The sequence below is a fragment of the Salmo salar genome, chromosome 04 (genome assembly GCF_965601325.2).
Source record: "Salmo salar chromosome 04, fSalSal1, whole genome shotgun sequence".
NCBI classification, from domain to species: Eukaryota; Metazoa; Chordata; class Actinopteri; order Salmoniformes; family Salmonidae; genus Salmo; species Salmo salar.
Window position 1 is genome coordinate 65,539,923 of NC_138294.1, and position 23,527 is coordinate 65,563,449.

The 23,527-nt window shown below is 45.5% G+C and overlaps 1 pseudogene; it reads left to right on the forward strand.

Moving 5' to 3' along the window:
- The first annotated feature begins 1,611 nt into the window (after positions 1-1,611).
- LOC106603418 (SH2B adapter protein 2-like) lies at positions 1,612-22,935 on the forward strand (annotated as a pseudogene).
- The last annotated feature ends 592 nt before the right edge of the window (positions 22,936-23,527 follow it).

Genomic DNA, 23,527 nt, shown 5'->3' on the forward strand with positions numbered 1-23,527 from the left:
TCGTGTCGCGTCAAAGAAGCAACTGTCGATGCCACGCCTGGAGCTGAGTGCTGCGCTCACTGGAGCACATCTAGCCAGCGTCCTCCAAGCAGAACTCACCCTGCCCATCGGACAAGTCATCCTCTGGTCCGATTCCACCACATTACTTCATTGGTTCAAATCAGAATCTTGTAGATACAAGGTCTTCGTAGGAACTTGTGTTGCAGAGATTCAGAACGTTACGGATGTAGCCAACTGGAGGTGTGTGGATACAACTAGGAGGATGGCATCACTGGGGAGAAGACCGTAAAAGAGCTGGCCCAACCGCATCAATGGCACCAAGGCCCTGAGTTCCTCCAACACAGACGATCAGTGGCCTTCAATGCCTTCTGCTGACCCAAAGACTGATGACATCGAACTGAACATGTGTCTGTCAGTTCCAGTCCCAGATATCAACAAGTTCGACACATAGAAAGACCTCATTAGGCAACTACTAGATCCGGGCGGCCGATCCACTCTCCAGTTTACCCAGCGAAGCAGCAGACTACATAGCTTCAGAGAACCTCCTCCTGAAGCAAGCTCAGATGGAATTGTTTCCCGAAGAGATCAGGGTCCTCATAAAACCGCTCTATACCCTCTAACAGTTGTCTGTGTCCGTCGTCTCCTGAGTCTAAGTATTCAGGACTCCTTAGTGTTGGCGGTAGACTACACAGAGCAGAGCACCTGGAGATGGATGCTATGCTCCGCATCATCCACTGATCAAGATTTCAACGAGACTCGCCTCCATTCCGGCCCAGAGAGGGTTCTGGCAGAACTACGTCGCATATACTGGACTCTGCGGGGAAGGGAGGCCATCCGGAAGTCCCAGCACACATTTACAATGCCAAACCTGTAGTCCCTAAGATGGCAGGCCTACCTCCTGCTCATGTATGACTGTACAAGCCACCCTTCTACTCTACCGAAGTGGTTTGTTTCAACATAAAAAGTGGACATTGCAATGAAAAGAGATGGGAAATAGCATGACCAGCCGCTGCATCCACCTGGCCCTCCTGGAGAGACTGGATGCCAATGCCTTCCTGATGTCTCAAAGATGCTTAATTTCACATTGAGGCAAGCCTTCCGAGTTCCTTTCAGACAATGGTACAAACTTCGTTGGAGGAGCCTGAAAAATACGAGAGGCCTTCGAAGCGATGGCCCCGCACCTGAAAGAATAGGTGGCCGAATAGTGGAAAACATTCCAGTTCAACCCACCAAGCGCTCCTCACTTTGGTGAGACATGGGAAAGAGAGATGAAATCAGTGAAGACTGCTGTCAAGGTCATACTCAAGGAACAGACCGTTATTGAAACCCTGCTCTTCACTGTACTTACCGAAGTGGAGCGAATCTTGAACGCAAAACCCCTTGGATACATCTCCTCTGATGTAGCAGACCCAGATCCCGTCACACCGAGCCTCCTACTCATGGGACGCATCGCTTCCTCGGGCCTTGTATGACTCAAGTAGCATAATAGGGAAACGCAGATGGAGGCGTAGCCAAGTCCTTGCCAATTAATTTTGATCCCAGTTCATTCACCACTGCCTTCCTAGTCTACAGGAAAGACAGAAGTGGAAGAAGGATGGAAAGGAACTTACTATGGATCAAGTGGTTCTCATTGTGGACCTTGGAGCTGATGGACGCATCAGGACTGCTTCCATCCAGGTCAAGGGTCGGACTTACCTACAACCAGTTTGGAACCACCAAGACTCTTCCTAGAGCTGGCCACCCAGCCAAACTGAGCAATTGGGGGAGAAGGGCCTTGGTTAGGGAGGTGAATAAGAACCCGATGGTCACTCTGACAGAGCTCCAGATTTCCTCTGTGGAGTTGGGAGAACCTTCCAGAAGGACAACCATCTCTGCAACACACCACCAATCAGGCCTTTATGGTAGAATTTCCAGACGGAAGCCACTCCTCAGTAACATGCACATGACAGCCCGCTTGGAGTTTGCCAAAAGCCACCTAAAGGACTGTCAGACTATGAGAAAAAAAGTTTCTCTGGTCTGAAGAAACCAAGATTTGGCCTGAATGCCAAGCGTTACACCTTGAGGAAGCCTGGCACCATTGCTACGGTGAAGCATGATGGTGGCAACATCGTGCTGTGAGGATGTTTTTCAGTGGCATGGACTGGGAGACTAGTCAGGATCAAGGGAAAGATGAACAGAGCAAAGTACAGAGAGATCCTTGATGAAAACCTGCTCCAGAGCGCTCAGGACCTCAGACTGGGTTCATGGTTCAACTTCCAACAGGACAATAAGTACACAGCCAAGATGACACAGGAGTGGCTTCGGGACATGTCTCTGAATGTCCTTGAGTGGCCCAGCCAGAGAACGGACTTGAACCCAATCGAACATCTCTGGAGAGACCTGAAAAGAGCTGTGCAATGACGCTCCCCATCCAACCTGACAGAGCTTGAGAGGATCTGCAGAGAAAAATGGGAGAAACTCCCCAAATACATGTGTGCCAAGCTTATAGTGTCATACCCAAAAAGATTCGAGGCTGTAATCGCTGCCATAGGTGTTTCAACAAAGTACTGAGTAAAAGGGTCTGAATACTTATGTAAATGTAATATTTCAGTTTTTGTAATAAACTTGCAAAAAAAACTATTTTTTGCACTGTCATTGTGGATCATTGTGTGTAGATTTGAGGAAAAAACGATTTAATTATTTTTAGAATAAGGCTGTAATGTGGAAAAAGTGAAGGAGTCTGAATACTTTCCAAATGCACTGTTGAAACCAGCATAGAAGCAGTGGTGTAAAGTACTTAAGTAAAAATACTTTAAAGTACTTCTTAATTAAGTAGTTTTTTTTAAGTATCTGTACTTTACTATTTATTTTAAAACTTTTACTTCACTACATTCCTAAAGAAAATAGTGCTCTTTTACTCGTTACATTTTGAATGATGAGCGGGACAAGAAAATGGTCCCATTCACCCACTTCTCAAGAGAACATCCCTGGTCATCCTTAATTCCTTTGATCTTACTCTATGACAATTGGGTACTTTTTCCACCACTGCATAGAAGCAGATAAAACCCAACTCATACCTCAGGCTCATGATGACAGATGGTAGAGCATGGTGTGTGCAACGCCAGGGTTGGTAGAGCATGGTGTGTGCAACGCCAGGGTTGTGGGTTCGATTCCCACGGGGGGCCAGTACAAAAAAAAAAAATGCATGAAATGTATGCATTCACTACTGTAAGTCGCTCTGGATAAGAGCGTCTGCTAAATGACTTAAATGTAATGTAAATGTACAATATGGCACACACACACATCCAACTGTCTCTACAGATGTTTTCAAGTTTCAGTTAAACCTGTTGGGGATAGGGGGCAGTATTTGCACGGCCAGATAAAAAAATGTACCCGATTTAATCTGGTTACTACTCCTGCCCAGTAACTAGAATATGCATATAATTAGTAGATTTGGATAGAAAACACTCTAAAGTTTCTAAAACTGTTTGAATGGTGTCTGTGAGTATAACAGAACTCATATGGCAGTCAAAACCCTGAGACAAATCCTAACAGGAAATGGAAATCTGATGTGTGGAATCACTTCAAACCTTTGCCATTGAAACACACCGGGACTTATTAATCATTTAGCACTTCCTAAGGCTTCCACTAGATGTCAACAGTCTTTACAAAGTGGTTTGAGTCTTCTATGGTAGAAACTGACCCAAAGAGAGGCTTGGGAAGTTGGTCACAGGGGGAGGGCCATTACTACTATGACGCGGGCGCCCATGGGAACCCTTTTGTTCCGAAACGTTTAGTAAGACAATGCAATCGTCCGCCTTGAATATTATTGAAGCTCTGGTTGAAAAAGGCCCTAAAGATTTATGTTATACAACTTGACGACAAGTCCCGCGCGCTTCAGTACATTATGAGTAGCCTTCGGAACGCGCTAACAAGAAGGAACTATTGGGACATAAATTATTAACTTTTTCGAACAAAACTACATTTGTTGTGGACCTGGGATTCCTGGAAGTGCCTTCTGATGAAGATAATCAAAGGTAAGGGAATATTTACAATAGTATATTTGATTTTAGATGGTTCCAAGATGGCGCTAACATGTATCGCCTAGCCTATTTTTCTGAGCATACCACGTCGTTTATTGCAAAGTGTGATTTCCCAGTCAAGTTATTTTTAAATCTGGTAATGCGGTTGCATTCACGAGATGTTAATCTATAATTCTTTGAATGACAATATTAAATTTTAACAATGTTTTCGAATAGTAATTGTGTAAATTGTAGCCCTGACCACCGGAAGCATTTGAGGGAAAATATTTTCTGAACATCACGCGCCGATGTAAAATGCTGTTTTTATATATAAATATGAACTTTATCGAACAAAAAATGCATGTATTGTGTAACATGATGTCCTAGGAGTGTCATCTGATGAAGATTGTCGAAGGTTAGTGCTGCATTTAGCTGTGTTTTGGGTATTTGTGATGCATCTAGTTGCTTTGAAAATGGCAGTGTGATTTTTTTTTGGCAGGGTACTCTCCTAACATAATCTAATGGTTTGCTTTTGCTGTAAAGCCTTTTTGAAATCGGACAACGTGGTTCGATTCAGGAGAGGTGTATCTATAAAATGGTGTAAAATAGTCATATGTTTGAGAAATTGAAGTTATAGCATTTGAGGTTTTGCAAGCATCCCACGACTGCGGCTCTACCTCCTATTCAAAAGCATCCTTTGTCCTTGAAAAACAGGGAAATCTCCAGACTCATCATACTGCAGTGATGCCACACATATCCTGTGAATTACTGTATCTCTGCCAGGATGACAATAAAACTGCTAACACAGACATCCAGTGGTAGCTGTCGTTTTGTGCAAGGATGGAAGTAACAGTGGGGAATTGTAGGGCGCTTCACTTGCATTTGTCACTATTTTCACAAAAAGAATTACATACTTGTCATGACAGGCACAGTCATTATAAGATAATTAGGTTGAAATCTCCCTATGCTTGGCGTAAAAGTGCAATCATTAGTGACGTTGATTCACTGTGAGGCGGGCAGCTACCCAGGCTGATCGTCTAGCCCCGGCACTGATAACATCAATTTGACCTCTTCTTTAATATTTATGTATCGTTTTAAGAAAAGGTGATATCTGTCTTTCTCTCCTTCTGAGCCCCTATTTCAAAAGGAGGGCTATTCAGTGCTAGGTGATAACCGTCTGCCATTGTGCCTGAGAGAAACCTCATGAATAATCTTCTGAGCCCTGTCACATTTTGGAAGCTTCTGCTAGGCTGCAGACAAGAGAACACAGCATGCGTACAATTTCAGACTTGGACCTCGAATACAATGCGAAATGGCAAAGAGGTAATTTTCTTTCTGGAGAAAGTCAGTTCTAAAATGTTAGTATTAGAGGTTGACCGATTAATCGGAATGGCTGATTAATTAGGGCCGATTTCAAGTTTTCATAACAATCAGTAATCGGTATTTTTGGTCACCAATTTTCTGTTTTTTTATTTATAAAAAAAAAAAATTATGTACACCTGTATTTAACTAGGCAAGTCAGATTAAGAACACATTCTTATTTACAATGACGGCCTAGAAACGGGGGTTAACTGCCTTGTTCAGGGGGGATTCGTTTTTGCAACCTTCGGTTACCAGTCCAACGCTCTAACCACCTGCCTTACATTGCACTCCACAAGGATTAACAGGCTGACTACCTGTAACACAAGGGCAGCAAGAAGCAAAGGTAAATTGCTAGCTAGCATTAGACTTACAAAAAACTATCAATCTTAACATAATCACTAGTTAACTACACATGGTTGATGATATTACTAGTTTATCTAACATGTCCTGCGTTGCATATGATCGATGCGGTGCCTGTTAATTTTCATTGAATCACAGCCTACTTCAACAAACGGGTGTTGATTTAACAAGCGCATTTGCGAAAAAAGTACTGTCGTTGCACCAATGTACCCAACCATAAACATCAATGCCTAACAGGAATATTTAGACTTAGTCACCCGTTGGATAAAATACGGAATGGTTCCGTATGTCACTGAAAGAAAAAAACTTTTGTTTTCGAGATGATAGTTTCCAGATTCGACCATATTAATGACCCAAGGCTCGTATTTCTGTGTGTTTATTATACACTTCTCAAAAAAATAAAGGGAACACTAAAGTAACACATCCTAGATCTGAATGAATGAAATAATCTTATTAAATACATTTTTGTTTACATAGTTGAATGTGCTGACAACAAAATCACACAAAAATAATCAATGGAAATCCAATTTATCAACCCATGGAGGTCTGGATTTGAAGTCACACTCAAAATTAAAGTGGAAAACCACACTACAGGCTGATCCAACTTTGATGTAATGTCCTTAAAACAAGTCAAAATGAGGCTCAGTAGTGTGTGTGTGGCACCCACGTGCCTGTATGACCTCCCTTCATTACCTGGGCATGCTCCTGATGAGGTGGTGGATGGTCTCCTGAGGGATCTCCTCCCTGACCTGGACTAAAGCATCCCCCAACTCTTGGACAGTCTGTGGTGCAACGTGGCGTTGGTGGATGGAGCGAGACATGATGTCCCAGATGTGCTCAATTGGATTCAGGTCTGGGGAACGGGCGGGCCAGTCCATAGCATCAATGCCTTCCTCTTGCAGGAACTGCTGACACACTCCAGCCACATGAGGTCTAGCATTGTCGTGCATTAGGAGGAACCCAGGGCCAACCGCACCAGCATATGGTCTCACAAGGGGTCTGAGGATCTCATCTCGGTACCTAATGGCAGTCAGGCTACCTCTGGCGAGCACATGGAGGGCTGTGCGGCCCCCCAAAGAAATGCCACCCCACACCATGACTGACCCACCGCCAAACCGGTCATGCTGGAGGATGTTGCAGGCAGCAGAACGTTCTCCACGGCGTCTCCAGACTCTGTCACGTCTGTCACATGTGCTCAGTGTGAACCTGCTTTCATCTGTGAAGAGCACAGGGCGCCAATGGCGAATTTGCCAATCTTGGTGTTCTCTGGCAAATGCCAAACGTCCTGCACGGTGTTGGGCTGTAAGCACAACCCCCACCTGTGGACGTCAGGCCCTCATACCACCCTCATGGAGTCTGTTTCTGACCGTTTGAGCAGACACATGCACATTTGTGGCCTGCTGGAGGACATTTTGCAGGGCTCTGGCAGTGCTTCTCCTGCTCCTCCTTGCACAAAGGCGGAGGTAGCGGTCCTGCTGCTGGGTTGTTGCCCTCCTACGGCCTCCTCCACGTCTCCTGATGTACTGGCCTGTCTCCTGGTAGCGCCTCCATGCTCTGGACACTACGCTGACAGACACAGCAAACTTTCTTGCCACAGCTCGCATTGATGTGCCATCCTGGATGAGCTGCACTACCTGAGCCACTTGTGTGGGTTGTAGACTCCGTCTCATGCTACCACTAGAGTGAAAGCATCGCCAGCATTCAAAAGTGACCAAAACATCAGCCAGGAAGCATAGGAATTGAGAAGTGGTCTGCGGTCCCCACCTGCAGAACCAGACCTTTATTGGGGGTGTCTTGCTAATTGCCTATAATTTCCACCTGTTGTCTATTCCATTTGCACAACAGCATGTGAAATGTATTGTCAATCAGTGTTGCTTCCTAAGTGGACAGTTTGATTTCACAGAAGTGTGATTGACTTGGAGTTACATTGTGTTGTTTAAGTGTTCCCTTTATTTTTTTGAGCAGTATATTATAATTAAGTCTATGATTTGATAGAGCAGTCTAACTGAGCGGTGGTAGGCAGCAGCACGCTCGTAAGCATTCATTCAAACAGCCCTTCGCTGTGCTTCAAGCATTGCGCTGTTTATGACTTCAACCTGGGTGGGTATAATTTGTGGAACGTTCCAACAGGAATCTATTCCAAAAACTTCGTAAATAACAAGGTTTCCAAAAAACAACGCATACAAAGTTGTATTGCGGCAGAATAAGATACCGGGTAGGGAGTGGTCTATTTCATTGCGTTTTTCACTCATCACGTTTATTCCGAAAAATGTCTGTCCTCACATGTCTGTTTGCCTATGGACAAACATTAAGAATAAGCTACGTGGTGAGTTGATGCCTATTCGGCAGCTAGTTAGCTAGGTTTGTATGCGTTGCTACCTTGTATGCGTTGTTGGTTGGCAACCTTTTACTTTACGTTTTTTTGGAACAGATTCCTGTTGGACTTCAAGCCTATCAACTCCCAAGATTAGGCTGGTGTAACCGATGTGAAATGGCTAGTTAGTTAGCCGGGTGCACGCTAATAGCGTTTCAAACGTCACTCGCTCTGAGGCTTGGAGTAGTTTTTTCCCTTCCTCTACATGGGTAACGCTGCTTCGAGGGTGGCTGTTGTCAATGTGTTCCTGGTTTGAGCCCAGGTAGGAGCGAGGAGAGGGACGGAAGCTATACTGTTACACTGGCAATACTAAAGTGCCTATAAGAACATCCAATAGTCAAAGGTATATGAAATACAAATCGTATAGAGAGAAATATAATTCCTATAATAATATAATAACTACAACCTAAAACTTCTTACCTGGGAATATTGAAGACTCATGTTAAAAGGAACCACTAGCTTTCATATGTTCCCATGTTCTGAGCAAGGCACTTTAACATTAGCTTTCTTACATGGCACATATTGCACTTTTACTTTCTTCTCCAACACTTTGTTTTGCATTATTTAAACCAAATTGAACATGTTTCATTATTTGAGGCTAAATTGATTTTATTGATGTATTATATTAAGTTAAAAATAAGTGTTCATTCAGTCTTGTTATAATTGTCATTATAAAAATAATAATAATAATTGGCCGATTTAATCGGCATCGGCTTTTTTGGTCCTCCAATAATCGGCATTGGTATCGGCGTTGAAAAATCATAATCGGTCGACCTCTAGTTAGTATAACAGTAGGGTTAAGCAGTAGTCCTGCTTTGGCCTCCCTCCTACTTGGACCTCCTATCGCCTTTCCTATCATTTCGTTTTTTCTCTGTTCAAAGCTAAATGGTCATTGTAGGAACCAGATAATGTGTACTTGCAATTTGCTTCTCCCAAAATGGCAGCCTTTTAAATTGAACAAAAACCTATCCATTGAAAGTGATATCGGACCTGTAAAACGTCTTGTATTGATTGCAGTCAGTCTCTTGTAGGGTATTAATGAGTATCATGTAAGTCTCCCACATGAGACAGGGAGTTCATGTCACATGTTTTTAGGATAGGCCATCAAATCAGGTAGGAAGGGATGTAAACTGGAGTTGTTTCCATAACGGCACACCAGAGTATCCACTGAAATAATGAGGGTAGCCTCAAATACAACTCAGCTCCCTCATCTCTTCTGACCTTCTCTATCCACAGATTTCACCAGCCGAATGCACTAATGAGGACTTGGAGCAGGACTGTGTGAGGAGGAACTCTCTCTGTCTCTCAGTTCTGTACTCAGGATTATTGGGAGTGCTTTTGGAATGTGCCGAGCTAAACCAGAAGAAGACTGCTGTCCTGGTGGGAGGAGGCCGTTAGATCTGCCTGCTACATACATATTAATCTGATCTACTAGGCCCTCCAACCTTTCCCTGGTCTCTGACGGAGGGCAGCCCATTGAAGCAGAATCCCAGCCCCCAACACCAGCCCAAACCCAGGGGCCCCTCCAATCTGACTCTGGGCCAGTCCTGCAGCACAGAGGACCTGTCTGAGGGCCTCCCCGTGGCCACCTTCAAGAAGGGTTTCTCCCTGCGTAACGTCAGCCTGTGTATGGTGGACGGGGTCCAGGATATGCTCCAGAGGAGCCGTGGGGCCTCCCCAGAACCCCACTGCAGGCTCAAAGGGGACACAGGGGGCCACTGGAGCCCGCATCTGCTGTGCCTGCCCCGACGGCCCCGCTCTGCCACCCGCCAGCCGAGGTGCAGAGGGAAGGGGCCCTGCGCTATATGGTAGCAGACGACTCGCATAGCATGGTCTGCAGCACTCAGTAGCAGAAGTGTCGTCTGCTGCTCATGAGGAGGAGGGGCCGCCACTGAGCGGGAGAGGGGCTTCCTGCTGGAGTTCTATGTGCCGCCCAAGGTGAGTCTCGTGGTCACTTCCTGTATTTTACATGGATTTGGTAGAGAAAATCACATACCTGAAGTTTTAAAAGGTAGTCAACGCTATAGGATTACATTGGGCTCCTGTATTGCTGACCTGATACTCTGACACTGAAAATTAGATGTCTTTTGTCAGTGCGTGCGGTATCTCTGGTGTCTCCTCTGTCCTCTCTCTGGCCCAGTCATCCAAGCCCAAAGTGAGTGTTCCTCTGACAGCTGTTGTGGAGGTGCGGACCACCGTGCCCCTGGAAATGCCAGACATGGACAACACCTTCGTCCTCAAGGTAAGCTTTACTTGTCAGGACATTATCACACGTGTATGTAGGCTTTATGACATAACATTCAAGTAGTACCAAATGCTCTGTATGCTGCAGATTTGCATAATGAACCAAACAGTGAAAACCGCAGACCATATTTGTTGAATTTATCTTACGTCAGTAGGCTAAAACAGGCTACGAATATGATACCTTATACATCAATGTATTTTCCACTTCGTTTGCTCAATTATATGTAGTCCTACACTGAACAAAAATATAAACGCTACATACAGTTCATATAATGAATTCATTAGGCCCTAATCTATGAATTTCACATGACTGGGAATAGAGAGTTGATTGGTCACATATACAGTTGAAGTCGTCAGTTTACACAAGTCATTAAAACTCGTTTTTCAACCACTCTACAAATTTCTTGTTAACAAACTATAGTTTTGGCAAGTTGGTTAGGACATCTACTTTGTGCATGACACAAGTCATTTTTCCAACAGACAGATTATTTCACTGATAATTCACTATCACAATTCCAGTGGGTCAGAAATTTAAAGGCACAGTCAACTTAGTGTATGCAAAAAGTTTGGAAAATTCCAGAAAATTATGTCATGGCTTTAGAAGCTTCTGATAGGCTAATTGACATCATTTGAGTCAATTGGAGGTGTACCTGTGGATGTATTTCAAGCCCTACCTTCAAACTCAGTGCCTCTTTGCTTGATATCATGGGAAAATCAAAAGAAATCAGCCAAGACCTCTGAAAAAAAATTGCAGACCTCAACAAGTCTGGTTCATTCTTGGGAGCAATTTCCAAACGCCTGAAGGTACCACGTTCCTCTGTACAAACAATAGTACGCAAATATAAACACCATGGGACCACGCAGCCGTCATACCGCTCAGGAAGGAGATGCGTTCTGTCTCCTAGAGATGAACGTACTTTGGTGTGAAAAGTGCAAATCAATCCCAGAACAGCAGCAAAGGACCTTGTGAAGATGCTGGAGGAAACGGGTACAAAAGTATCTATATCCACAGTAAAACGAGTCCTATATCGACATAACCTGAAAGGCCGCTCAGCAAGGAAGAAGCCACTGCTCCAAAACCGCCATAAAAAAGCCAGACTACGATTTGCAACTGCACATGGGGACATAGCTCGCACTTTTTGGAGAAATATCTTCTGGTCTGATGAAACAAAAATAGAACTGTTTGGCCATTATGACCATCGTCATGTTTGGAGGAAAAAGGGCGGGACTTGCAAGGCGATGAACACCATCCCAACCGTGAAGCACGGGAGTGGCAGCATCATGTTGTGGGGGTGCTTTGCTGCAGAAGGGACTGGTGCACTTCACAAAATAAATGGCATAATGAGGAAGGACATTTATGTGGATATATTGAAGCAACATCTCAAGACATCAGTCAGGAAGTTAAAGGTTGGTCGCTAATGGGTCTTCCAAATGGACAATGACCCCAAGCATACTTCTAAAGTTGTGGCAAAATGGCTTAAGGACCACAAAGTCAAGGTATTGGAGTGGCCATCACAAAGCCCTGACCTCAATCCTATAGAACATTTGTGGGCAGAACTAAAAAAGCTTGTGCGAGCAAGGATCCTACAAACCTGACTCAGTTACACCAGCTCTGTCAGGAGGAATGGGCCAAAATTCACCCAACTTATTGTCGGAAGCTTGTGGAAGGCTACCCAAAACATTGGACCCAAGTTAAACAATTAAAAGGCAATGCTACCAAATACTAATTGAGTGTATGTAAACTTCTGACCCACTGGGAATGTGATGAAAGAAATAAAAGCTGAAATAAATCATTCTCTCTACTATTATTCTGACATTCTTAAAATAAAGTGGTGATCCTAACTGACCTAAGACAGGGAATTCTTACCAGGATTAAATGTCAGGAATTGTGAAAAACTGAGTTTAAATGTTTTTGGCTAAGGTGTATGAAAACTTCTGACTTCAACTGTACGCTATATATGCAAAAGTATGTGGACACCCCTTCAAATTAGTGGATTTGGCTATTTCAGCCACACGTTGCTGACAGGTTTATAAAAATCGAGCACACAGTCATAGGATACCACCTTTCCAACAAGTCAGTTCGTCAAATTTCTGCCCTGCTTGAGCTACCTGGTCAACTGTAAGTGCTGTTATTGTGAAGTGGAAACATCTAGGAGCAACAATGGCTCAGCCGCAAAGTGGTAGGCCACACAAGCTCACAGAACAGGACCCTGTGTGCTGAAAGTGTGTAAGAATCGTCTGTCCTCGGTTGCAACACTCACTACCGAGTTCCAAACTGCCTCTGGAAGAAACGTCAGCACAAGAACTGTTTGTCGGGAGCTTCATGAAATGGGTTTCCATGGCCGATCACCATGCGCACCATGCGCAATGCCAAGCATCGGCTGGAGTGGTCTAAAGCTCGCCGCCATTGGACTCTGGAGCAGTGGAAACGTTTCACCATCTGGCCGTCCTACAGACGAATCTGGGTTTGGCGGATGCCAGGAGAACGCTATCTGTGCCTATGCATAGTACCAACTGTAACGTTTGGAGGAATGATTTCTGGGGTAATTTTTCAAGGTTCCGGCTAGGCCCCTTAGTTACAGTGAAGGGAAATCTTAACGCTTCAGCTTACAATGACACTCTAGACAATTCTGTGCTTTCAACTTTGTGGCAACAGTTTGGGGCGGCCCTTTCCTGTTTCTGCATGACAATGCCCCCGTGCACAAAGCGAGGTCCATACAGAAACAGTTTGTTGAGATTGGTGTGGAATAACTTGACTGGCCTGCACAGAGGCCTGACCTCAACCCCATCGAACACCTTTGGGATGAATTGGAACTTCGACTACGAGCCAGGCGTAATCACCCAACGTCAGTGGCCGATATTGGCGGGAACTTGAACACGCTGTCATACACACCAATCCAGAGCATTCCAAACATGCTCAATGGGTGTCATTTTTGGTGAGGATGCAGGCCATGGAGGAACTGAGACATTTTCAGCTTTCAGGAATTGTGTACAGATCCTTGTGTGCATTATCATGCTGAAACATGAGGTGATGGCGGCGGATGAATGGTATGACAATGGGCCTCAGGATCTCACCACGGTGTCTCTGTGCATTCAAATAGCCATCAATAAAATGCGATTGTATTTGTTGTCCGTAGCTTATACCTGCCCATACCATAACCCCACCGCCACCATGGGGCGCTCTGTTCACAATGTTGACCGCACGCCCCATGACGCTATACACGCGGTCTGCCATCTGCCCAGTACAGTTGAAACCGGGATTCATCCGTGAAGAGCAGAATTCTCCAGCGTGCCAGTGGCCATCGAAGGTGAGCATTTCCCCACTGAAGTCGTTTACTACGCCGAACTGTAGTCAGGTCAAGACCCTGGTGAGGACGACGAGCATGCAGATGAGCTTCCCTGAGATGGTTTCTGGCAGTTTTTGCAGAAAATCTTTGGTTGTGCAAACCCACAGTTTCATCAGCTTTCCGGAGAGCTGGTCTCGACGATCCCGCAGGTGAAGAAGCTGGATGTGGAGGTCCTGGGCTGGTGTGGTTACACGTCATCTGTGGTTGTGATGCCGGTTGAACGTACTGCCAAATTCTCTAAAACAATGTTGGAGGCAACTTATGGTAGAAAAGTTTACATTCCATTCTCTGGCAACAGCTCTGGTGGATATATATGCATTCAGCATGCCAATTGCACGCTCCCTCAACTTGAGACGTCTGTGGCACTGTGTTGTGTGACACAACAGCACATTTTACAGTGGCCTTTTATTGTCCCCAGCACAAGGTGCACCTGTGTAATGATCATGCTGTTTAATAAACTTCTTGATATGCCACACCTGTCAGGTGAATGGATTTTCTTGGAAAAGGAGAAATACTCACTAACAGGAATGTAAACAAATTTGTGCATAACATTTTAGAGAAATAAGCTTTTTGTGCATATGGAACATTTCGGAATCTTTTATTTCTGCTCATGAAACATGGGACCAACACTTTACATGTTGCGTTTATTTTTGTTCTGTATATACTGTATACATTTATATGCTCTAATGTTCTTCAGTGACCTTTTTATTTTGTTTCTTTATACACCTATCCAATACTCTCTCTCATGTCTACACCAGTGCCTAGTTGATTTCGACTGTTCACCTATTATGCCTAATCCAATGCTTGTGTTGCAGATGGAGAATGGAGGAGAATACATCCTGGAGACTTTAGACTCCCTTCAGGAACACTCCTGGGTAGCTGACATTCAGAACTGCATAGACCCGGGGTAAAGAAAAAGACCACCACACTCACTTCTCTGTGATCTAGGGTTGCATTTCAATTTAGTCTAACGTGAAATTAGATTCCTTCCCTTTTCTCTCTTCCTGCACTGATGTGAAGGAGAAGTGAAAGCAAAATCCCAGTGTACATCTACCATATTGCTTTCAACCCTGTGTTTTCAGATTGACAGAAGATGGAAAAGGATTTCACTTCAGACTATTGAGATGCACCCCTATATAGATGATTTTAAGCAGCACCACTCAAACCAGTTCCTTCTCTTCCTCTGTCTCAATGAATGTGTTTGTATTCTGTGTGACAGGGACAGTGGAGATGACATTGAGCTGACGTCTTGTCCTCACGGCCAGTTCCCCTCGGTGTCCACCTGTAGCTGTGAGCTCACATCTAGTGAGTACTTATTCACTTAAATTGGTAATGGTATCCCAGCTAGCACATAACGTTCTGACAACCATATGTTTCGTCTTGGTGAGATCATGGTTATTTTGCATACAACCTTCCCACAACTTTCTGGGAATGGTGCAGGATAGTTGCTTGGCTTTGGAACATTCTCAGCACATTTAAGGAACACCATTTTCTTGGTATTTCATTACTTTAACAGAACATTTCCTAAAAGTTCAAACATGGTTTTATTTCATTTCAATTTTGGTAATGTTCTAGGGACCTTCTCCAACTGGTTTGACATTGGGAATGTCAAATTGTTCAGAGGATGTTACGGAAACAATGTTCTTCTGTGGGAATTTCAGTACTTCAGCATAACGTTTCCACATGGTTCTATTTAAAGTCATGTTCTCAAATTGTTCCAAGAAGGTTAAGAGAACTTTAACATTCAGAGAATGTTCTAAGAATGTTATTTATAAATGTGTACATTCCGTTCTCAGCATCAACAAAACTCTCTCTATCCTCAATCTTGCCATACCTGATCTTAATGAGTGTTTTTTTCCCCTTTGAAATTGGGTCTGTTTGAATAGGCAAAAATGAACCTCTTTAAAAAAAAAAACATGGCATGCTAGCTCCATCCTGGTGGAGCAGTGGACTAATTCCATGGATAGAGAACAGAACATCATCGGTCATCTCACTGACACTGTGACACAATAAAAAAAAAATACATGTGTTGGCATGAATAATGCATAAGCAAATACATGTCCATGTGTCCTATCTGTGCTTAGAGTTCAAAACAGTTAACCTAAGCTAGCACTATTTTTAAAGGTTTTATTGAAACATGTTCTCAGAGCATTAATAAAACCTTTCAGGAAAACTTTCAGGGAACCATAGTAAAACGTTCGCAGTAGCCTTCTTCACGGGTCCAAAAAGTTGAACTCTTTTCCCGAAATGGACCTGGGTTTTTCCAAACTGGACCCGATATGCATAAAAATATTTTTTAATATAGAGACCCATTCTGAATGGACCCAAGGACAACTAGACCCGTTCCGTATAGACCTGGTTTGATCCAGACCTGGTCTGATCCAAGTGAGGGAAGCAGCAGAAAAGAGGAGAGAGGTGCCGCTCTAGCAGAAGGGGGAGGGGCCATACTGTGAGCGAGTGACATAGGGAGAGATGGCAAACAACCAAGCTGTCTCACGCTCTAGTAGACTAATGGCTATGATAGCTAGGTTATTTATCATCAAATATGATTACGTAGTTCCTGTCTTGACTGCATCAAACCAGGAGAAGCTAGCTAACTAGGCTAATTGGAGCTACAGTGCATGTACTTCCTCATTCTACAGTTACAAATAACAAGTCCATTCAGAATATTAAGTAGCAGCCTACCGGTTGGCTCTTGGTCATGGTAGCCTATCCTTCTCCTTTTAACTTTTAATTCTGTCATTTTAATTTCATATTCCATTGATTACATATCTCCTACCTTTTGCCACATCTATGACCGTAGCCTATTCCCGATTTGATGACTTATGATTGGCCAACAACAACAAGCTACACACGCCACACTCCACTCTTGTGAAAGGCAAGAGCAGCAGCATAAATGAAAACATTTCTCTCTCTACTGTTGCAGTCGCGTTCGGATCTGTAGGGGCCCTTCCGGACAAGTCAGTTAAAATGACATATACCCGAGACAATCACATTCGACCCAGACCCGTGACATTATTTAGAATTCTAGATCCCGACCTGCTCGGCTCCCGAACCGGGTCTCGGTATTCAGGTACAGGTGGCTCCGTGAAGACCTCTAGTTCTCAGAACCTCCCTGCAACCTAAAAATTAACGTTCCCAGAACAGGCAAAATGTTCACTTCCATTCTCAGAAGGTTAAAAAAACATTACCGGTCATTCCCAGAACCAATAGGAAACCAAAAACATACATTTACACATCTTCCAAGGAACCAAATGTGCTAGCTGGGATCTCCGCATCTGACTGTATGGAGTAACTTTCACTCCATGCTCTCTCTGTCCACACAGACATGCACAAGACCCCTCAGCACCGTGCTGGCCCCTCAGGGTCCCAATGTCAGACCCTGTTGGCCTTTCCTTTGCACCCCACCCACATCCCTCTAGAACGCTTCCTCCAGTCACTGGAGTCCAACAGGCCTGGAGCAGGTAATGGCCAGCTCTCTGGATGTGGAAGGATGGCTTTTTTCTGCTCAGCCCATACAGTGACGAGATGTTTAAGTTGTGCTTTTCACCTGTAGGTGAAGGATCGCCCCACTCTGAGACGGACACCTCTCTGACCTGCTATCCATGGTTCCACAGTACACTGTCTCGAGTGCATGCTGCTCAGCTGGTGTTGGTGGGCGGAGCCCGGAGCCACGGGCTCTTTGTGATTCACCAGAGCGAAACGCGGCTGGGAGAATACGTCCTTACATTCAACTTCCAGGGCAAAGCCAAGGTATGCTCAGACTCAAAACCCTGATCCCAAACAAGTCTTTTTATCTGGCCGGCTGCCCATTCACAGGATTCCCCGTCACAAGGGCATAATGTAACAATTTTTTATTGAACCTTTATTTAACTAGGCAAGTCAGTTAAGAACAAATTCTTATTTACAATGACGACCTACCCCGGCCAAACCCAGACGACGCTGGGCCAATTGTATGCCGCCCAATGGGACTCCCAATCACGGCCGGATGTGATACAGCCTGGATTCCAACCAGGGACAGATACCCCCAAAAACACCTCTTGCACTGAGATGCAGTGCCTTAGACCGTTATGCCACTCGGGAACCCAAAGTACTTAAATAAAAATACTTTAAAGTACTACTTAGGTCATTTTGGGGGGTATCTGTACTTTATTTTACTATTTACTTTCACTTCACTACATTCCTAAAGAAAATTATGTACTTTTAAAAAAACAATTTGTACCCCTTTTTCTCCCCAATTTCATGATATCCAATTGGTAGTTAGTCTTGTTTCATCGCTGCAACTCTTGTACGGACTCGGGAGAGGCGAAGGTCGAGAGCCATGTGTCCTCCGAAACACAACCCCGCCAAGCGTCACTGCTTGTTGACACAATGCTTGCTTAACCTGGGAGCCAGCCGCACCAATGTGTCGAAGAAAACACCGTACACCTGGCGACTGTGTCAGTGTGCACTGTGCCCGGCCCGCCACAGGAGTCGCTAGAGCACGATGAGACCAGGACAACCCGGCCGGCCAAACCCTCCGCTAACCCGGACGACGCTGGGACAATTGTGCGCCGCCTCATGGGTCTCCCGGTTGCGGCCAGCTGCGACATAGCCTGGGATCGAACCAGGATATGTAGTCCTGGTTCAAACGCTGCGCCACTCGGAAGGCCAAAAAGAAAATGTAGAATAAGCTACAGTGCATTCGGAAAGTATTCAGATTCCTTCCCTTGTTCCACATTTTGTTACGTTACAGCCTTATTCTAAAATAGATTTGTTTTTTTCCCTCATCAATCTACACATAATGCCCCATAATGACAAAGCAAAAACAGGTTTTTAGACATTTTTGCAAATGTATTTTCACATTTACACAAGTATTCAGACCCTTTGCTATGAGACTTGAAATTGAGCTCAGGTACATCCTGTTTCCATTGATCATCCCTGAGATGTTTCTATAACTTTGAGTCCACCTGTGGTAAATTCAATTGATTGGACATGATTTGTAAAGGCACACACCTGTCTATATGGTCCCACAGTTGACAGTGCATTTCAGAGCAAAAACCAAGCCATGAGGTTGAAGGAATTGTCCGTAGAGCTCAGAGACAGGATTGTGTTGAGGGTACCAAAACATTTCTACAGCATTGAAGGTCCCCAAGAACACAGTGGCCTCCATTATTCTTAAACGGAAGAAGTTTGGAACCACCAACACTCTTCCTAGAGCTGGCTGCCCGGCCAATATCGTCCAAAATAATATTGTGATATGTTGTGATATGTAACTGTATTGATTTCCCCCCTCCCCCCCCCCCCCCTCCAACTACCCTACTACCCTTTCCCCCCATCACTACCCTGCTACCCTTTTCTCCCCATCGCTATCGAACTACCCTGCTACCCTTTCCCCCATCGCTATCGAACTACCCTGCTACCCTTTTCTCCCCATCACTATCGAACTACCCTGCTACCCTTTTCTCCCCATCACTATCGAACTACCCTGCTACCCTTTCCCCCCCATCGCTATCGAACTACCCTGCTACCCTTTCCCCCATCACTATCGAACTACCCTGCTACCCTTTTCTCCCCATCACTATCGAACTACCCTGCTACCCTTTCCCCCCCATCACTATCGAACTACCCTGCTACCCTTTTCTCCCCATCGCTATCGAACTACCCTGCTACCCTTTCCCCCCCATCACTATCGAACTACCCTGCTACCCTTTTCTCCCCATCACTATCGAACTACCCTGCTACCCTTTCCCCCCATCACTATCGAACTACCCTGCTACCCTTTCCCCCATCACTATCGAACTACCCTGCTACCCTTTCCCCCCATCACTATCGAACTACCCTGCGACCCTTTCCCCCCCATCACTATCGAACTACCCTTTCCCCCCCATCACTATCGAACTAACCTGCTACCCTTTCCCCCCATCACTATCGAACTACCCTGCTACCCTTTCCCCCCCATCACTATCAAACTACCCTGCTACCCTTTCCCCCCATCACTATCAAACTACCCTGCTACCCTTTCCCCCCATCACTATCGAACTACCCTGCTACCCTTTCCCCCCCATCACTATCGAACTACCCTGCTACCCTTTTCTCCCCATCGCTATCGAACTACCCTGCTACCCTTTCCTCCCCATCACTATCGAACTAACCTCCTACCCTTTCCCCCCATCACTATCGAACTACCCTGCTACCCTTTCCCCCCATCACTATCGAACTACCCTGCTGCCCTTTCCCCCCCATCGCTATCGAACTACCCTGCTACCCTTTCCCCCCATCACTATCGAACTACCCTGCTACCCTTTCCCCCCCATCACTATCGAACTACCCTGCTACCCTTTCCCCCCCATCGCTATCGAACTACCCTGCTACCCTTTCCCCCCCATCGCTATCGAACTACCCTGCTACCCTTTCCCCCCCATCACTATCGAACTACCCTGCTACCCTTTCCCCCCCATCACTATCGAACTAACCTGCTACCCTTTCCCCCCCATCACTATCGAACTAACCTGCTACCCTTTCCCCCCCATCACTATCGAACTACCCTGCTACCCTTTCCCCCATCACTATCGAACTACCCTGCTACCCTTTCCCCCCCATCACTATCGAACTACCCTGCTACCCTTTCCCCCCATCACTATCGAACTACCCTGCTACCCTTTCCCCCCCATCACTATCGAACTACCCTGCTACCCTTTCCCCCATCACTATCGAACTAACCTGCTACCCTTTTCTCCCCATCACTATCGAACTAACCTGCTACCCTTTTCTCCCCATCACTATCGAACTACCCTGCTACCCTTTCCCCCCCATCACTATCGAACTACCCTGCTACCCTTTCCCCCCCATCACTATCGAACTACCCTGCTACCCTTTCCCCCCCATCACTATCGAACTACCCTGCTACCCTTTCCCCCCCATCACTATCGAACTAACCTGCTACCCTTTCCCCCCCATCACTATCGAACTACCCTGCTACCCTTTCCCCCCCATCACTATCAAACTACCCTGCTACCCTTTCCCCCCCATCGCTATCGAACTACCCTGCTACCCTTTTCTCCCCATCACTATCGAACTACCCTGCTACCCTTTCCCCCCCATCACTATCGAACTACCCTGCTACCCTTTTCTCCCCATCACTATCGAACTACCCTGCTACCCTTTCCCCCCATCACTATCGAACTAACCTGCTACCCTTTCCCCCCCATCACTATCGAACTACCCTGCTCACCTTTCCCCCCCATCACTATCGAACTACCCTGCTACCCTTTTCTCCCCATCACTATCGAACTACCCTGCTACCCTTTCCCCCCATCACTATCGAACTAACCTGCTACCCTTTCCCCCCCATCACTATCGAACTACTCTGCTACCCTTTCCCCCCATCACTATCGAACTAACCTGCTACCCTTTCCCCCCCATCACTATCGAACTACCCTGCTACCCTTTCCCCCCCATCACTATTGAACTACCCTGCTACCCTTTCCCCCCCATCACTATCGAACTAACCTGCTACCCTTTTCTCCCCATCGCTATCGAACTACCCTGCTACCCTTTCCCCCCCATCACTATCGAACTACCCTGCTACCCTTTCCCCCCCATCACTATCGAACTACCCTGCTACCCTTTCCCCCCCATCACTATCGAACTACCCTGCTACCCTTTCCCCCCCATCACTATCGAACTACCCTGCTACCCTTTCCCCCCCATCACTATCGAACTACCCTGCTACCCTTTCCCCCCCATCACTATCGAACTACCCTGCTACCCAGTTTACAAATTTACCTCATTGTATGGACAAATGGAAAGTAGTCCCGGTCGCGACCCAAGATTGCCGTCCGCGTACTAAGCAGCATTGGATACAAAGCAATGGGAATGGTAGGAAGACCTAACAGCATGCCATGCCTCTCCCTCCTGTGAGCAGCACCTGCGTCTGTCTGTGGACTCTCAGGGCCAGTGCCATGTGCACCACCTGTGGTTCCAGAGCGTGGGGGACATGCTGCAGCACTTCCACTGCTATCCCATCCTCCTGAAGTCGCGCGGGGCTGCAGACATCACGCTGCGATGCTACATCCAGACACACAGCAGCCACCCAGGTAACACACGGCTACTGCTTGAGATATTTTTGTGTCAAATATAGGCTATTAATATGATTTATATTTTAGTGACAAAACATAATGAGTGTTTGACGTCTTATCCAACATTTCTAGTGCTCAAAAACAATCCCTGCATTCTTCAACTGCTTACCAATATATAACTTCTCATCTTAAATTTGTTCACTCAAGCTTTTACATCGGAGGATGTACTAAAAGTGTTACCCAGCAGGAAAGTCGTTTTTAAAAAATGTATAGCTTCAAGCCAATAAATTAGCCTTTTAGGAGAGATCCACTGGATTAGGCAACCAAACGGGATTGAGGATCACTCTTCCAGGCTGTCTTTTTGAGGTGCGCCACAAGGGACGGGAGTCAAAATAGTTATTCTCTGTGGAATGTGTTCTTTACACTGAAGCTCCCTCTTCCCTCTGCTGTTCCAATTGTGTCCACTCGTCTCAGTCCACTGTGTGTAACCACTTAGTGTCAGCCTTTCTCATGCTAAATCCATTTGGTCTCTCCTCTGTTTTGATTTCAACTGAAATATCCTCAAAGCCTTCCTAATGGATTTCTAAAACCAGTCTTTTTTTTTTTTTTACCTAAACATGTTCTTTTGTACCTTTACACCCTGAAAAATGTAATATAGCACATAAATGCAATTCAAAAGATTCCTACTCTGACTTTGTCCAAATCAAGTTAATAGATAGAATTTGGATTCAAGATAGATCTACGGTGCATACGTGTGTGTGTGTGTGTGTGTGTGTGTGTGTGTGTGTGTGTGTGTGTGTGTGTGTGTGTGTGTGTGTGTGTGTGTGTGTGTGTGTGTGTGTGTGTGTGTGGTGTGTGTGTGTGTGTGTGTGTGTGTGTTTCTCTTTGCAGGGCTCAGAGCGTCTCGGATGTCCACCCATACCAGAGAGGCTGTCAGAACGGCCTCCACCAATCGGCACACTTATTTCCCAGAGTCTTTCAGCTGGATGGCGCATCTGTGGACTCTGCTCTGCCCCCCAGGTCCCCTGCTCTGCCCCGCATCCCGCCTCCCTTCACCAGACTTGAGGATGGTGGTGGTGGGGGATTACGGAGTTGCAGTGGCAGCAATGAGCACCTGCTGCCGCCCTCTGGTGGCTCTGCTGATGAACAGCAGGAGAGTGAGGGCACACAAAGAACACAAGCAGTAGAGAGCCAGTACTGTCTACTGAGGAACCTTGACGTAATCTATGACTGACCGCATCAGAATCACATATCGGTTTTGTCAAAACTGGAACTGCTGCCATAAGAGATTTTGCAGGTGGTGGAACATTCTCCTGCATAGTTTTTGTGTGATAAAACGTAAGATATCTTTTCAGTGCTCATTGTATGCCATACCACATGTATCCTCTGACTAGAACACAACTGAATCCCACTAAGGGAGAAGGAATGGATGGGTACGTGCAGTGAACTTGAGAGAATGACTTAGGATGTCAGTGCTAAGACATGACAAAGAAGGGGAGGATTATATACACCCCAGTGGATGGAACTGTTATATTCAACCTTTATCCCTCCCAGCTGTAGTGAAGGAGATCCTCAGTGATCCCCTTTGATCAAAAGACAATGTGACCCCATGTTTGTACCACATTTGAGTCTCATAAATCTCTTGGCTCCATGGAATATTACCATTAGTTAACAGGGCGCAATACTCCCTTTTTAAAAACATGTTCACTAAAATGTTACTGTGCTTGCTACCAGACTTTGGTTCAAATACAATTTTAATTATTTTATTTTTTTTCACAT